Here is a 19,432-nt window from a genome sequence, read left to right as displayed (position 1 = left end):
TGGAATCATTGGTCCGTACTTCTTCAAAAACGATGATGGCCAGAACGTTACAGTCAATGGTGATCGGTATAGAGCCATGATTACTATTTTTTTCATTCCTGAATTGAACAACCATGATGTCCAGGAGCTGTGGTTCCAACAAGACGGAGCAACATTTCACACAGCTCGTGCCACAATCGATTTATTGAAAGACATGTTTGGTGACCGCCTAATTTCACGTTTTGGACCTGTGAATTGGCCTCCAAGATCTTGTGATTTAACACAACTTTCTGTGAGGCTATGTAAAGTCATTGGTCTATGCGTCATTGGAAGTTAACATTCGCCGTGTTATTGCCGATATACGGCCACAAAAAGTTAATCGAAAATTGGATGTCCAGATTGGACTACATCCGAGCCAGCCGTGGTGGTCATATGCCAGAAATCATATTCAAAATGTAATGCCACAAGATTATCTGGCGGATAAATAAAATTCATGTCAATCGAATAATCCATCGTTGTTTTATTGCAATTTAAAGTTCTATCGCTCTAAAAAAAACAACCTTTACAATTGATTACAACAGTCTACTTCAATCTCCTTGGTGTATTGTTGTGAATATTTACGCCTTATGTAGTCAAATCATTTCATTCCACCTTCTGTATGGTTCTTATCGACATTAATTGATAATAATCAATATTTCTTTATGGGACAATATAACTCATGTTTTAAGAAACCAATAAAATCCGAAAATGGCCATAGCTGTCGACACACGTTAACTCAATAAATAAATAAATAAATAGAATCCGTGAATTTCCAATAGTTACAGCGTATTGATAAGTGAATATACTCCTAACGACGTGGTATAATCGTTTTGGTGTTTCGTCTCCTGCCATATTGTGATCATTTACATAGTAACATACTCGGATGTTCGCCAAAACAAATAAAAGTCAAACTAAAATGTCAATGAAAATCAAAATGCAGTGCAATATTCGATCATACGAACATCTTCACTCGACAGTTCTCGAAACACCACTCGAGCTGCGCTCTCGTGAGAATTCGCGAACTTTGTCTCGTGAATCGGTGTATAATCGAATATTGTCTATGCTCTCGTGATATTATAACTGACTTTTGCTATTTTATATCTGATAGTATGAGATTTTGTTGAAGCTGTTCGAAGTTAAATTGAGATATGTAGATACTTCCTAACGATAAAAAAACCTTACTATCATTCTCATCGTTGATATTCATTGCATTCATTCCATTTAATCTTGTTTACTTCTGTTATTCTATTTTGAAGTTATTGTAATGATCCCAAAGGAAAAATACAATTGATTACGACAGTATTTAACTTCAGTTCCCTTGTTGTATTGTCGCTTATATTTATTCCTAAATAATCAAATCACATTATCCTACCTGCAGTTTGGTTTTGATCGACGTTAATCGATAGTCAGTATTATTTTAATGGAAATATTTCCTTTCCTGAAATGATCTACCCATTATTGCTTGATAAGCTATCTGTCTTCACGCATATGATGGAAAGGCCGCCTAGATGTGGATTTATGGTTCATTGTTATTTAATGAAACAGGTATATTCTAGCAGGGCTTCGAAAGGAATGTAATCGAGCCTTCTCTCCCAACAAAGAACTGACAGGATGGGAGGGAAGACAAAACACACTCGGAAACGTTCATATAGAAATTCCTAAGGGGAACCAAAATCGATGGGATTTCATTCCTATTTTTTATATTCTGGAGAGTTTCCCCGTTTCAGTAGAAACAGCTAAAACATATTAAGATCGTTCATTCGTGCGCCATTGGATCCCACATACATTCCAAGAAATAATAATCATATAAATCGAAACCAATGGGATGAATTCCTCATTTTCTCAATGATCAATAAATCAATATGTCAGAATAATAGAGACACCCAATGGAATCGAGCTATAAAGTTTACCTTTTCATTCTCTCATAGGTACCTAATAAGATTGAAAATGAAAAACATAGAGACTTTATGTGGCTATTTCGTGTATTGTTTCATAACACGTCAAATTTCATATTGAATAATAGGAATAGGTTAGGTACGAGTATGAAAGACTTTAATAGCACAATTGTGCAATGATTATCGTTGGTTTGTACGAGGTACACTGAAGTTGCTTTGTTCATTGGTTTTTAAAGAGTATATATAACATATGAATGACATTTGCAATATGCTGCGAATATTATACAACAATTTTAAAAAGAAACATGGTTTTACGGTAATTACTGGTTTAATTGAAAGTCTCGACTAAATACACTGCGCAAAAAAATTAACGCACATTATGGAAATCTCAAATTTATTCTACAACTGAAGGTGTTCTCAATGATAATTATTTTTATCAGAATTATGCATGCATATGTTATCCACTTTCAACGTTTTTTTCAATACAGATGTTTTTTCCCAGCAGGAATAAAAAAAGATGAGATTATCAGATTTTCAATGTATTGGCTCCATTCTGAAATCAGTTGTTCTCGATCAATTCTAGTGATCAATAGTTTTTCTTTCGTTTGATTTTCTACACTCGATCGCTATGCAACGCGAAACACGCAATTTGACCCAAGAGGAATATGCCCAAACGGTAGTTTTGCGAGAAGAAGGGTGGACATACACAAGAATTGCAGAAAGGTTTGGAGTTTCCCATACAAGTGTGTCCAGAAAGTTGAAGCGATTCAGGGAGACCGGTATGAATGTCCGAAGACCAGGACAGGGTAGACCACGGGTAACAACTGCCATTCAAGAACGTTACTTGAGAGTTTCTTCGTTGAGACAACGGTTTGCAACTGCTCGCCTCCTTCAAAATCAGCTTGAGCAAACTCATGGGGTGCAAATTAGCACTCAGACAATAAGAAATCGCCTCAGAGAATATGATTTAAGGCCTCGTGTCGCGGCAAGAGGCCCAGCTCTTACCCCAGCCCATCGAAGGGCGCGTTTGGATTTTGCGAGAGAGCATATCCATTGGGAAGAGGCTGATTGGGAAAGAGTTCTCTTCACAGATGAGTCTAGATTCTGTCTCTACCATTGTGATCGACATTCCCTTGTATACAGACGTCCACATGAAAGATATGCTCAGTGAAATTTCCTGAATACTACTGGTTTCGGGGGAGGAACGATTATGGTATGGGGTGGAATATCTTTGACTGCTCGCACACACCTAGTGGTCATTGATAATGGAGCGATGAATGCGGATAGGTATATAAGGACTATTCTTGAAGAGCATGTAGTGCCATTTGCCCCATTCATTGGTGAAAATTTCATTTTTATGGACGAAAATGCCAGACCCCATCGTGCGCGCATCGTTCAGGAGTATCTTGAAGAGGTTGAAGTCTCTCGAATGGAATGGCCAGCAAGAAGTCCAGATCTCAATCCGATTGAGCAGGTTTGGGACAACCTCAATAGAAGAAGAGAAGTTCAGAAAATCATCCAGCTACTCTTAATGACTTAGGAATCCAAGGATTAGATCAGAACATTTCAAGATCACTCATTTTGAGTAGGAACCGTCGTTGCCAAGGGGTGGAAATACCAAGTATTAAATCACTTATCAGCATTCCAGTATTTTGAAAATTGTTTATTTCTCTTCTTTCACATAAGATTCGGTGAAATCCTGAATTTTTCTTCCATTTAATGTGTCTTGTTTCGTTCAAAACCTTCCCGAGAGAACATAAAAAATAAGTTATAAAATCAATGTAGAGTAAATTTTCATTAAAATTGAGATTTTCAGAATGTGCGTAAATTTTTTTGCGCAGTTTATTTTGAATTTCTTGAATGTTTTCATACAGTTGAATTGTAAGCCAAAACTTATGAAATACGTTATTCATTTAGGCATCCTGACTTCACATTTTCTTCTATGTTTCAAAAATTTCAACTAAAACGGAGAAAACTCCCCACAACAATAAACATTAGGGATAAAATCCATTCGATTTGGTTCCCCTTAGGAATTTCTATATGAACGTTTCCGGGTATATGTTGTCTTCCCTCCCCTCCTGCCAGTTCTTTGTTGGAAGAGAAGGTTCAATTACATTTCTTTCCAAGCCCTGCTAGAATATACCTGTTTCATTAAATAACAATGAACCATAAATCCACATCTAGGCGGCCTTTCCATCATACGCGTGAAGACAGATAGTTTATCACGCAATAATAGGTAGATCATTTCAGGAAAAGAAATATTTCCATTAAAAAATACTGATTATCGATTAACGTCGATCAAAACCAAACTACAGGTAGGATAATGTGATTTGATTATTTAGGAATAAATATAAACGACAATACAAGGAAACTGAAGTTATATACTGTCGTAATCAATTGTATTTTTTCTTTGGGATCATTACAATAACTTCAAAATAGAATAACAGAAGTAAACAAGATAATTAAATGGAATGATTGCAATGAATATAAACGATGAGAATAATGATAAAGCATTTTTTTATCGTTAGGAAGTATAGGTATTAATTATACTTCGGACAGATCCAACAAAATCTCATAGTATCAGATTCAAAATAGCAATAAAACATTATTACGTAAAAATACATACCTCATAATTAGAACCATATAATTCTAGCACAGAATATACGAAAGTTTTAGGAATATCAACCAAAATCAATTCGGCAAAGTTTCTGGTTGTATTTTCGTGGTATTAAGAGTCTAGACTTGAACTCATCAAGTTCAAATTACATGTTATTCCCGATACTGAGAATTTGTATGACGCGTAAGTCTTCCACTTACCCACTAATTGCTTCTAAGACTACAGAATTCAGTGGGAAGCCTTGTGACGAAATGAAGAACGTTTTTGTCTACAAATTGAGAGTATTCACTAACTTTTCGAATAATTATGGTTTTGTGTTTGTCTGTCGGTCTGTGTTCACTAAGCCTTTTAAAGGGTGTTTTTTTAGAGCTATAGAACTTTAAATTGCAATAAAACAACGATGGATTATTCGATTGGCATGAATTTTATTCATCCGCAAGATAATATTGTGGCATTACATTTTAAATATGATTTCTGGCATATGACCGCCACGGTTGGCTCGGATGTAGTCCAATCTGGACGTCCAATTTTCGATGACTTTTTCCAATATTTGTGGCCGTATATCGGCAATAACACGGCGAATGTTGTCTTCCAAATGGTCAAGGGTTTGTGGGTTATCCGCATAGACCAATGACTTTACATAGCCCCACAAAAAGTAGTCTAGCGGTGGTAAATCACAAGATATTGGAGGCCAATTCACAGGTCCAAAACGTGAAATTAGGCGGTCACCAAACGTGTCTTTCAATAAATCGATTGTGCCACGAACTGTGTGACATGTTGCGCCGTCTTGTTGGAACCACAGCTCCTGGACATCATGGTTGTTCAATTCAGGAATGAAAAAGTTAGTAATCATGGCTTTATACCGATCACCATTGACTGTAACGTTCTGCCATCATCGTTTTTGAAGAAGTACGGACCAATGATTCCACCAGCCCATAAAGCGCACTAAACAGTTAAAGTTATAATACCTCGAAAAAAAACACCTATTACAATCTTGAAGAAATTCCAAAAGATTAATTGTCTCACTTTCTACCATTTCGATTTAGACGAAATTTGATACTAGAAGTTTTAAGACTCCGTATACAGGGTTATTAATAATTACATAATTTTTATGTAATTCTTTAAACAAACTCAGTCAAACGCAAAAGCTCGTAGACTTGCAGAATAAGTAAAAACATTTGATTTTAATATTGGGTGATCTGAGGTTACTATTATACGGGGTCTTCCACTTTTTTAGTTGTAGTAATTTAATTTTTCTCAGGAACATATAGAAAAATTAAACATAAAAGTAGAAAACTTAATATAATATGATCAATATTCTGTGGCTCTTGTCTATTTATTGCATCTTGTACGGATCCTGGTCGACCGCATGATGATGCAGAATCGTTCCGAATCTCCATAACGAACTGAGTTGATCTCCATTTCGGTGAAACTATCAAGTCCAATCTGAATACACATACACCTAATAAGTTTCCTGGGAATCGTGCCAGCAGAACTCGATATATTGAAGTGTTAGGAATTTCACGCGTGGTCATACGCAATGCACACCGTACAACCGGAACTACAGGAATACCTATTGATCCATTCACGTTCCAACTAGAGTTTGTAACAAAAAAATCGTCACATTATTGATTTTCTAAAGGTAAGTAACAACCCTCTCTCTGCATGTTTGACACCCTGTATCTCAAAAACAGTACATTAGATCTTGTTGTGCTCATGGTGACATTGGTCAGGACTTCATAAACTACATAATACTAAATTTTTAGCCAATTCGACTGGGACCCATTTTCCATAGAAAATGGGTCCTTTGTCTACAATACGATGAAGAGTGAGTCGATATCGTCCATGAATTATTCTTACCTCCTGAACACAAATGACATTAGAAATGTCAAAAATAATACACATCATGATGCCATCATAACCATTTGAATTTGGATCATTCCTGATTTCCTGTTTTTTCCAATATATGTATGTATTTTCTTCAAAAACCGTTTGTCGATAGTTTTTATTTTGTTTTCGTTTCATTATTGGCAAATAATTGTTTGAATATTTTCATAATCTTAAATACTACGCTTTAATTCTGAATAATATAAATAATCGAAGTATCATATTGTAATGAATTGTCAGCGATGGAATGTAGTATTTTTGATTTCGAAAAATAAAAGATTTTATAAACAGTTTTATATTTATCAATATCTATGATATGAAAACAAAAAGAAATGATCAAAATACCAATACGCTGTTGCCAAAAATGAGAAATATTGAAAGAAACCAGGAATTTCTTAAAAATGTAATAAAAATTATTAAGGGAATTGTTCTGGTAATTCTTTTTTCACTTCAACAATTATTTAGAGCCATTGCAATAATACTTGATGTTTTTTGAGAGTGGCTCCCCTTTAGGAAAGAAAATCTAGAGGCACTAAGTTTTTTATTTTTAACGACAAATTAAAAATTGAAAAGTTATTGAATGGGTTTAATTTATTTTTGAGCAAGCGGCCCGCTAACTTTACAGGGGTTACATTAAGTTAATCTGTCGATGTTGATAGGTATATTGCCCCGGGTTACTTGAGAAGCTGTTGAACCGTAGGACTGCCAGGCTGCCCATTAAATATTTCTAAGTTGGAAGTTCGCAGTTTGGGAAAATTCTGTCGGTACGCTTTGTTACCACAAATTATTAATTCATCGAGTACAAACGGTTTTTATTAGTTTGGCAGGCCTGCCGCATAAACATAGCGAAGTTATTCGGGTTGAAAGTTCTACCAACATGACGCCATCATGTATAATAGATTTCTACCTACCGATTCACAGCCACATGCTGTATTAAACGTCCTTCGACATATACAGGTACAGATAGGTTGACTTCTATCGAATGGGGTGACGACATGAGTTGACAAATGATCGATAAGGATATTTGACGTTTGCGAATCGGTGGGAATGAAACTTGGGAATTTTACACTATGGTTTTTTATTTCTTCCTATCTCAATATTTATAAATTCGTTGAGAACAATGTCCCTATTTCGATATGAAGAGTGTATCTTAAGTTATTAATAATAATCTTATTCCCAATTTGAAGATTTAGCCCACATTCCCTAGATGAAATAAAGGAAACTAGAGCATTGAGAAAGTCTTCAGAACGACGCTAAGCACCAGAGAAGATTGGGAAACGGAGTCCACAATTCATACCTTTGAAAAAGAATACCATAAAATGGTACACAAATGGTTTTGAAACCACAACGGAGACTAGCGTTGGAGTATTCAAGGCTGACACCAAATTCCCACTATCGTTAGGAGCACTAACTCCTTTCATTGGCCCAGAACTTTTCTGTGGTATAGGTAGATATACCTACAAGAAAGCTCCAGGAGAAGGAAAAAACCCAAAGAGAAAATCTCTAGCGGAATCTTCCTGGGTTGGAGCATTTCAAACAGTGTCTTCGAAGCTTTGATACTGCGAGATCTGCAGAAAAATATGCTGAATCCCCTCACTGGATTCCTTACAGGACATTGGCGCTGACCTCAGGAGAATGAGAGTAGCAGATTCTACAGGGATTCTACATGGAATGCGTCATCATCGATAGCTTACTCTAAAAATGCATCGGACAAAAGACTTGCAGAAAAAAGTGAGGAAGTAACCTCCTTGAAGTCATCCCAGATACTGGAGAAGAAGAACACTGGAACTGGAGGCGAGCTGTAGACTACGAAAAATGAAGGCGAGAGTAACTCTGATGGTGGGCACATCCCCTACACTGAAACTATTGGATGTATTATTATCATATTTGGCGGGAAGTAAATACTAAAAACCCTACTAAATTAGTCTAAATAAAGGCTTCTGCAGAAACCGTGCGGGGTCCTTTGAAAGTGGTATCAAGTGAGACTCAGAACTGGTTCTCATGTGTCGTTAAAAAAATTTACTTTCAAATTTGTTTACAATACGACAATAAATGAGTCGATTGACCGAATAATGCGTGGCAACTGTTTTTGATACAACAATTTAACAATTTCTAAAAGTTGATGAAGCGTGTATCTTTCCATGATTAAATGGCATAATCTTCTGAACACAAATGACATAAATATTGCACGGTGTTGCTGTTATAACCAATTCAAACATTGTATCATTTTTATTCGGAAACCCCACAAAATGCGAATTAAGGATTACTCATTATTCTGTGTCCATCATTAAATGATTCAACATGCGTAAACGAATGACGAAATAACATTTTAATTAACGACATTTTCAACCCACAAATTGGCCTTTGTACGGTACAAATAAGAGCCGAATATCTACCTCACTTTGACCAATATTTGATTGCAAAAAAATGTTTACACGACAATGCACATCGCGGTAGCATTGAATTCAGTCGATTTGTTCCATTTAATCACGTACTTGAGAAAGGAAAAGGTAGTTTTATCTCGCTCGTCACCAATATTCGACATTCCGTATTTCGATAGCCTTGACATAAAATCATTCACCTTTACTGAGACGAGAAAACGTACAAAATATCAACAAATCGAATTTGCCGATGAAGAAGGACCTCCACGCTTCAACGAGCTCGAAAAGTACACTCGGTACGATTACCGACACAATGGTAGTCTAATAGGCGGCTCAATTGATTTTGTTGAACTTGAAATTAAACGAGAGAAAAGTAAAATACTTTAGATTTCAAAGAGTTATGATTCAACCGAAAAAGAACTGATACTAGTTACTTACTAGTTCACAACTGATTCGAAACTAGACTGATATATCTTTCAATGTATATGTCTCGAAATAATTCTACTTTAATGACAATGAGTATTAGCCATACCGCTCAAAAAAAAAAAAATTCTCTAACTACAATTCAAGCAAATAACTAACGAATTAAATCATTAAAAAGACGAATTTTTATCTGGAAAAAATTAGCATACTTGCTTCTCTGGAAGTTGAAGAAACAAACTTCGACATTCATGGTTAGGATGCTCTTCTATAATCAATGTCAATGTAACATTTTCAGCCAAGTTTAGGCCTCCGCCCTCCAGAAAATACAAAAATTCCGAAACGTATGTCAATCTTTGTGTTCGTCCAGTTATTTAAATTGTTAGCTTAGGATTGTGAATACTAAAATGTTATATTCAATAAAAACCATTAAAAAAATGGTACTTCGAAGCCAACATTTACTAAATTATATGAATTAATATTTTTTAAGGTATAATAAGGAAAACTCAAATATATGAAATATTATGACATATATGTGCTCCTAGTATTGAAATAAATCTTACCTAATTTCGAGGTACGTTCAGTTGAAAATTTCTTCAGAATTTGTTGACAGATAATACTCTGAAAAACAAAAACAATATATTAATGAAAATACACATTATAGTTAATATAAAAAAAGAAATTTTATCGATTACATTTGAAGCAGTTAGATATCGTATTCGATAAGATGTTAAGAAGTAACAGAAATGTAATATAGCGATACATTCTGTCAGTCAGGCTGCAAACAAAGCATTGAACTCATAGATAATTATTTCTAGAAGGTATTTGGAGTGCCGAAGGAAGAATAACAAGATTTATTCAGTCTGGATTTCCGCTCATAAGGGAATTAAAGAAGATGAAAAGGCGAACACACTTGCCATAAAAGGAGCACAAACTCCTTTCATTTCCTCAGAACCTTTCTGTGTAAAAAGTACCTACAAAAAAAAGTTTATGGAGAAGGAAAAAACTGAAAGAGTAACACTTTGGCGAAATCTTTCTGAGTTGGATCATTCCTAAAAGTTTCTTACAGGGCATTGGCCACCTCAGGAAGTACCTCATGAGAATGAGTCTAGAAGAGGAAGAAACTCCGGATCACCTGGTGACGGAATGCCTCGCCATCACTAGCCATCACAAAAATGCTCTGAACAGGAGACTTTTAGAAGTGAGGAAGTTACCTCCTTGAAGCCATCCCAGATACTGGAGCCCATTTGAACTCTGGAAGTGGAAAGCGAGCTGTAGACTACGACTACCAATGACGAGAACAGCTCTGAATGGTGTCCAACTCCCAGATCTAAGAAGTACCTGGATCTTAGTAAATGCTACATCTTCTCACTAGAGTCCTTACAAGGCATTGCCAACTCAGGAAGCACCTCATGAGAATGAGTCTAGCAGAAAACGACGAGTGTAGATTCTTCTGTCACCAGATCATCTGGTGACGAAATACCTCATCTCTAGCCAACGCAAAAATTGCTCTGAACAGGAGACTTGTAGAAGTGAGGAAGAAACCTCCTTGAACCCATTGGAGTTCAATAGAACTCTTGAACTGGAGGGCGAGCAGAAGATTACGAAGACTAATGGCAAAAAGAGATGGGAGACCATAAGGTCGCAGAGCAATGAATCCTCCCTTAAATCTGAATCTAACCACTCTCAAGTCCGGCGATGTATCCACCCGTGTATCCAACTTCCCAAATCCAACCAACAAAAGAATTAAGTCCCAACAACCTACCCTTGATTCTCGTTTGAATTCTAAGGTCCCTCAGATAAATTTACCTATGAAATTGAAGTCGAGAAATAAGATTCCTTGAAAAATGAGCTGGTTCTTCAAGGGATGTTGATGACGGCACCCTTCCTACAGTAGCTTTGGTGATTATTGATTGATTTTTTAAATGAGCGGTCCAAACTAAAACCAAACTACTTTTGAGCTCCAACTGCTCATCCAGGAGTCTAAAAGTTGGCTTCGGACGATCCTAAAAACTGGGCTTAAACAAAACCCATGTAATGAAGAAGATAACTTCGTCTACTGCCATTAAATTAATGATCGACTCGTATTCGAGAGGGAGTCCAAATACTCCCTCTATACGAGAACATTTTCCAACGATTTCTCGTCGAACGAGAACCTCCAAACTAAACAACAACAAGGAACGTGACGTACCAGCTTCGCACATGTAATTTTCACGTAATTGAACTCATTATTTCGCAAGTTATCCAATGTGGACAGACGACGACGTTGTTGCGGTCGAAGAGAGGCCTCTTCACTTTCTTCGCAAACGGGTTTCATCAGCGTGTTGTCGAGCACGTCGAAGTTGCGAAAGCTTTGAGCTTTCGGTTCCTAAGTTCGTGGGTGCGCCATGTCATTACTCTTTCCATTATAGCTTAATTTGCGTCGAAATTATGCTTTAATCTCTGTGTAGAGAGGGTAGCGGAGAGGAAGTTCCCCCCGAGGACTGTTTGGCAGATTATACCATCCGATTCCCGTAATCGTATTTAAACTCGGGAGGACGAAAGGGTCACATGTGTAGATTCATCTCATTCGAACTTCGAATACCCACGAGTGGGGGTTGTGTAATTTTCAATTTTCGAAATCTAATTGGATGTCCGGATTGGATTTTTCTGTAATAGGCGGAAGTTCCAAGGGTAGGTTGTTGGGACTTAATTCTTTTATTGTTTGGATTTGGGGAGTTTGATGCTGGATGCTGGAATTGTCGATACAGGTGGATACATCGCCGGATTTGAGAGTGGTTAGATTTAGATTTAAGAGAGGTTTCATTGCTCTGCGACCTTATGGTCTATTGAGCCTCCCATCAAAGCTCTTCTCGCCATTAGTCTTCGTAATCTTCTGCTAACCCTCCATTAAATTGATGCACAGCTTTACGTTTCTATGAGAATTATCAGTGGAACTATTAGATCTACACCTTCACAATGGTAACTAGTGCTATCACATATAACGGGTGTTTTTTTCGAGGTATCTAACTTTTAAGTTGGCCTTTCTGTTCAAGATGGCGACCGATTTAACAGCTGTCAAGTGATTTATTCTCAGTTTGGTTTGGCAATTCATCATGAATAGACTCACGCCTGAACAACGCTTGCAAATAGTGCAATTTCATTTCGAAAATAATGGTTCTGTGCGGAATACGTATCGCGCACTACGTCCATTTTATTTTGTTTAGCGATGAAGCGCACTTCTGGTTGAATGGCTACGTCAACAAACAAAACTGTCGCATTTGGAGTGAAGCTAATCCTCAACTGTATGTCGAAACACCGTTACATCCAGAAAAACTGACTGTTTGGTGCGCTTTATGGGCTGGTGGAATCATTGGTCCATACTTCTTCAAAAAGGATGATGGCCTGAACGTTACAGTCAATGGTGATCGGTATAGAGCCATGATTACTAACTTTTCATTCCTGAATTGAACAATATGATGTCCAGTAGCTGTGGTTCCAACAAGACGGCGCAACATGTCACACAGCTCTTGCCACAATCGATTTATTGAACGACACGTTTGGTGACCGCCTAATTTCACGTTTTGGACCTGTGAATTGGCCTCCAAGATCTTGTGATTTAACACCGCTACACTACTTTCTGTGGGGCTATGTAAAGTCATTGGTCTATGCGGATAAGCCACAAACCCTTGACCATTTGGAACACAACATTCGCCATGTTATTGCCGATATACGGCCACAATTGTTGGAAAAAGTCATCGAAAATTGGACGTCCAGATTGGACTACATCCGAGCCAGCCGTGGCGGTCATATGCCAGAAATCATATTTGAAATGTAATGCCGCAAGATTATCTTGCGGATAAATAAAATTCATATCAATCGAATAATCCATCGTTGTTTCATTGCAATTTAAAGTTCTATAGCTCTAAAAAAAAACACCCTTCACTTCCGCCTCATATTCGTAGACAGGTTGCAGTCAAGAAATCTTTGGATAAATTTAATTTCTACCTGAACTTATTTCAATTGTATCTTACCTCCCAGATACTAGAACTCCCAGTTCAAAGTCACGTTAACCTTTATGGATTAATACTTTCCTTCAATCTAACGAAAGAGACAAGAAAATTTAGCATTCGGAATGGAATTGTCTTCAACAAAAGTTTAATCTTTGATCCTTCAGAGAAAGTTCCAGGTTTCATCTTCCTGAGAAAATTTGTTGTACTTCGAATAGACAATAGTATCCTTATATCAGGAGAATACAGTGGTTGTTCGATAAGCTTCTTCTATTATCCAACTTTTTCTATTAATCTTAAACGTCACAAACATTCTTGAAACTACAAAATTAACCTTTCAGCTGCTAGCAATCACCAGAATTAAGGATTGTCTAATGATGTCAAGTCCTGTTTAAAGTGGACAACCCACCAGTTTTTTTCTTCCGATAATATGATCAAGTTTGAATCAGGTTTTTTAAAATGTAAAACGAATTATGGAATATTTATCTTACATCACCGAAAGTGCGGTAGATTATGGTAATTTCGAACTCTGACTTTAGCGCGAGTTGTTTCGTTGACTTTTAAAATGACCTGATGAAATATCCGATGGAATTAAATCAAGTCATGTGAGATGTGCTGCCTTCAGTATTGAATCACAATCTATAGGTGAAAACTTAGAGAAAGTGTCAGGCAAAACTCGATATTGAATTAAAAATCAGTGCATCTATAAATTTCTTTCCAGCGAGCATTCTTTTAAGGTCTGAGAACAGGAAAAAGTCGCTGGGGGCCAGATCTGGCGAATATGGTGGATGTAGAAGCTATTCAAAGCCCAATTCATGCATTTGTGACGCGGCACATTGTCTTGATGAAACAGCACCTTTTTTTCTTCAAATGGGGCCGTTTTTTATCGATTTCATCCTTCAAACGATCCATTAACGCTATATAATAATCGCTGTTGATGGTTTGGTGCTTTTGGAGGTAATCAATGAATATTATACTTAGCGCATCCCAGAATACTGATGCCATAACCTTGTCAGCTGACTGTTGTGTTTTTTCTCGCTTTGGATTCGGTTCATCGTGTGTAGTCCACTCAGCTGATTGTCGATTGGACTCCGGAGTGAAATGATGGAGCCATGTTTCATCCATTGCCACATATCGAAGCAAAAATTCAGGTTTATTACAATTAAACAGCTCCAAACACTGCTAAGAATCATTAACACGTTGTTGCTTTTGATCGATTGTGAGCTCGCGCGGCACCCATTTTGCACACAGCTTTCTCATGTACAATTATTCGTGGAGGACATAATGTACACCTTCAAATGATATCTTCACAATGTCTGCTATCTCGATCAACTTCACTTTACGGTAATTCAAAATTATTTTGTGAACTTTTTTGATTTTTTCGTCGGTGAATTCTTTTGGGCGTCCACTACGTTCGCCGTCTTCGGTGCTCATTTCAACACGTTCAAACTTAGCATACCAATCAATGCTGGTTGATTTTCCTAATGCAGACCTCGGAAACACTTCATCAAGCCAAGATTCTGCTTCAACAATATTTTATCAGCACACCAAATGCTTTCTCCATTTATTCTCAAATAACAAGAGTAGCTACACTCACAACGCAATATCTCACAAACTAATGGTCGGACTGCTGTCAGATTTTGACACGTTTCGTGAAGATTGGTACCAACTAAAAATCATATGGATTTAATACTAGCACCTCCATCTGTGGATCAGTCCGGGGACTTTTCAATTGGCCTTATATAATTGCTTTATGCACTTATATCGCAGAACGTGGAAATGAGAAACTTGTTCAAATTAATTATGCAAATTCTGTCGAATTTATTCAACCTTTTTAATCAGTTTATGGGTTGATGGTGTAAACGAAAACTCTGTTATGATTTGTTGAAAACCATTACCATTATTGTGAAAAAAATTCTCACGGAATTTTTCGGTTGGCTACAAGTCATTGTTACTCTTATAATAATATAACAAATTGGCCGATCTTATCTTCGACAATCCAGAGATCTTTGTTTTGAAACCCCGATACGCTCAACGAACTCTCCCTTTCTTCTCAAGATGCCCCCGATTGTTTCTTCGAAGTATAATTTTTTTTTTCGAGCACCATGCCATTCGTCAGGCTTCCTTGGCATTCCTAATTGCTCCATCGTTATCGGCGATCAATTCAGGGGGTCTTGCCTCTCGTCTATTCATCTCTACTCTAATTACACCATACGGAAAAAATGGTCGTTACAAGCTCCGTTGTTCGCTCGTTCTTTCATTGCGTCATCTATTGATTTAAAATAATGGCGGTTTTTCGTTGAGAAATATTCGAAATGCTTTGATGGGATCAAGCGGGGATTGATTTTCTACAATCTTGCACGATTATGGACACCTTCTGGAGTTGTTTCTCAGAAAGTAAAGGGTGTTTTTTTAGAGCTATAACTTTAAATTGCAAATTGTAGTCCAATCTGGACGTCCAATTTTCGATGACTTTTTCCAACATTTGTGGCCGTATATCGGCAATAAAACGGCGAATGTTGTCTTCCAAATGGTCATGGGTTTGTGGCTTATCCGCATAGATAGACCAATGAATTTACATAGCCCCACAGAAAGTAGTCTAGCGGTGTTAAATCACAAGGTCTTGGAGGCCAATTCAGAGGTCCAAAATGTGAAATTAGGCGGTCACCAAACGTGTCTTTCAATAAATCGATTGTGGCACGAGCTGTGTGACATGTTGCGCCGTCTTGTTGGAACCATAGCTCCTGGACATCATGGTTGTTCAATTCAAGAATGAAAAGTTAGTAATCATGGCTCTATACCGATCACCATTGACTGTAACGTTCTGGCCATCATCGTTTTTGAAGAAGTACGGACCAATGATTCCACCAGCCCATAAAGCGCACCAAACAGTCAGTTTTTCTGGATGTAACGGTGTTTCGACATACACTTGAGGATTAGCTTCACTCCAAATGCGGTAGTTTTGTTTGTTGACTTATCCATTCAACCAGAAGTGCGCTTCATCGCTAAACAAAATAAAATGGATATAGTGCGCGATACGTATTCCGCACAGAACCATTATTTTCGAAATAAAATTGCACTATTTGCAAGCGTTGTTCAGGCGTGAGTCTATTCATGATGAATTGCCAACCCAAACTGAGAATAAATCACTTGACAGCTGATGTTTAAAAAAACATCCTATATATGATGATGATAGCACATGGCGTGCTATTTCTGCGCAATGGACATATTTTGTGACGTGTCATCTCTACCAAGCGCCCTATATACCCTCCTGCGTTTTATAGCTGTCTAAAATAGTTATTTATGCAACAAGTGCAAAAAGTGAATGTTTATTGCACTCGACGTGAAATTGTCCGACGAGGCCGTTAGGCCGTTGGACAACACGTCGAGTGCTATAAACAATTTTTGCACGAGTTGCATACAACATTTTTTCTACTTTCATGCAAAAAGCAAAAAATGATTTATTGAGGTGCGGCACTAGGTGTAGGAAAATGAAAAGCGCAACTTGAATACTTTATCATTAATATCGATTTGCATTGAAACAGGCAATAATACGTTACGAACAATTTAACTCCAACTTTATTTTTACCCTTAATGTTGAAAGTGAATGAACAATTGGTGCAATTTTCAATATGAATGTTTCGTAGTGAAGTACTTTTTAAATCCACTTCTTGATTTGTTACTGCTGTAAACGTACTAGTACTTGGTAACTGTACATCGTTATTTCCTTCAGGCTGAAATATTTGTTTGTCATGATGACAGCACGTTGAAGTAGAATGACAGATGAGTGCAATAAAAACTTTATTGAACTAGTGCAATAAAGAACTTCTTTTTCCACAAAATATAGTTCAATAAAGTTTTGCTTTTTGCATGAATGTAGAAAAAAAATTAAAACTTCGCGAATCTTTGACGTCGAATTACCACTAAATTATTACATAGATTGGCCTGAAAAAAATAGCCTCTCCGCTCCATCCAAATCACGATTTCAGCTCGAAAATCCACCTTTTTCCCGTCCGCGATCCAACGCAGGAAACGGAACAATTAGCTCACTCAGAAAAAAAAAAAAATTAACCGTTTGATCCGCAGTTTGATCCCATCGACCGAGAGGGAAACGCCATCCGAATGGCAGAGTCGAAAGACCCAATTCATTTGTCCCGAAACGTTGAATATTTAAAACGTAGCCGGATGAAAAGCGATAAAAAGGCAACCTGGCAGCTTTATTAGCATCGATTTTCCGCCACGTTTTCAATTCGTCCGACCGACGTTCATTCTGTTCGAATGAAACGCTTTTAATTTTCTCTCATGAACACAATATTTCTTCTTTCATAAGGATGGCTTTCGGTGTTCCTCCACAGCGCGATTTATTGGACTTTGGGAAGTCGTTCGAGTTCTTCGTAAATATTTTCCCAACGGTTATTTGTGGAGATTCTTCGCGTGCTTTTTTTTTTTTTTTTGGGGAGAGGGTGGTCGAGAAGGGAGAAGCGTTCTTCACTTGTGAGGGTCGTACACTCGAAGTTTGTTTACTTCTGAAACTTTTCCTTTGCGTTTTCAGTTTTTCTCTCTTTCGTCAGCTGTCGGTCACGGTTTCAGATGCTGTTCTTTGTTCGTATACGAATTCACGTTTTATTTGATGCGTATAAATTTTGCGAGTTTTGTTAAAAAAAATTTTTCGTCAGAACTAGCTTCACAGGCCTTAATTTTCGTGTTTATTATTGAGTTTTGATTTATAATGAATCATAACAAAAAATTTCAACCCCTCCAAGAAATTGTCAATCATTGGTGCCAACTACTATGAATAATGTAAATAAATATAACCTATTATAACAATTATATAAAGTCAAATTATAGATTTACACTAGTACAGGATGTGCATAGTCATAACACCCGAGATAGAGGTACCATCAGAAGTGAACTCAGGTTTACAAGGAAAACCCAGGACTCCCCAATTTACCGAGCAATAGAAGCATTTAACCAAATACCACCAGAAATAAAGTATATAAGAACTAAAAAAAACTTTAATATTAAGCTTAAGTTGTACCTGAAAGATTTATTTTGTTTAGTTTAACTTTGTTGCTGTTTTGAATATTATATATGTAGTATTATTTTTTTTGTATATTGTTAAATGGGCCTTGTCACCAGTACTTGTACTTTATAAGAGGTCAAGAATAAAGAAGTAAATAAAAAAAAATATATAAATATATTAATGAATTCATTACTCCAAAATAGAGATTCATCAAGCCAAGTAGCTTGACATGTTAACCAACTACTTCCTTGAATTCGAGCTCATGAAAAATTACATACTTGAGCTTGGCTTGACTTGATTTTAGATATTTATTGCTTCACTCGATATCAAGCTACTTGATATTACTTGAGCTTGATATGCACGCGTCGCACGACATATATTTCTGCAAACCCGTGAGCGCTTAGACTAAATAAGGGGATTCCTCGAGCGCCGAGAAACTGAAGCATTCGCCAGTGTGACTTTAATAGTAGTTTTCTCACATTTCTATGAAATGTATTAGTAGATTTTGGTATTTTGAGAAATATCTTTCCAAACTTGGCCAAAATTGCCAAGGATTTTTTATCAACGCCAGCATCTTTAGCTCCTGTTGAAAGACAATTTTCCAGAGCAGCTCTTACAGTTACAAAAACCCGCAAAAAGTTAGGCGACAAATCTATAAGATGCCTCATGTGTCTTAGATCCTGGATGGAAAAATTATTAAATCAAACAAAGCCTGGAGGTTCCTCAATTTTTTTTCAATTTTTCAATTTTAATACACTCCTCCATATATTCAATAACATTATAGCCTATTTTAGCTTCTTCTTGGGACGAAGGTTATTGGTATGTCCACACTTGGTTTTCCTGCAGTTGGTTGCACGAGGATGTAACCTAGCATAGCACTTACGACAGATCATCTTGTCGGAGTTATATTTTTGGGCCAAGAGTCTGATAGAAGGTTCAATGATACCTCCACGAAGACGCAATACCAAGTGAAGAGTAGATTCCTTTTGGATATTGTAATCGGAGAGAGTACGTCCATCTTCAAGTTGTTTTCCAGCTAAGATCAGACGTTGTTGACCTGGAGGAATTCCTTCCTTGTCTTGGATTTTAGCCTTCACATTTTCGATAGTATCAGATGGCTCGACCTCCAAGGTAATGTTTTACCGGTGAGGGTTCTCACGAAAATTTGCATCGTGACGATTTTTTCCATAAATACGTGGTGG

General features: G+C 37.0%; 1 protein-coding gene and 1 pseudogene across 1 annotated transcript in view; both read right to left on the bottom strand.

Moving 5' to 3' along the window:
- LOC123684989 (brain tumor protein) overlaps positions 1 to 19,432 on the bottom strand; it is a 140,881-nt gene that overhangs the window by 105,596 nt on the left and 15,853 nt on the right. Inside the window, exon 2 of the mRNA XM_045624532.1 lies at positions 9,782 to 9,839. The gene's annotated coding sequence lies outside the window, so the exon portion shown is untranslated. The remainder of the gene's footprint in view (positions 1 to 9,781; positions 9,840 to 19,432) is intronic.
- On the bottom strand, positions 18,977 to 19,401 carry LOC123684990 (annotated as a pseudogene).

Source organism: Harmonia axyridis, chromosome 7, assembly GCF_914767665.1.
Source record: "Harmonia axyridis chromosome 7, icHarAxyr1.1, whole genome shotgun sequence".
In the NCBI taxonomy this organism is placed as follows: domain Eukaryota; kingdom Metazoa; phylum Arthropoda; class Insecta; order Coleoptera; family Coccinellidae; genus Harmonia; species Harmonia axyridis.
The sequence above is the reverse complement of the archived record's forward strand: the minus strand, read 5'-3'. Positions and strand labels throughout refer to the sequence as shown.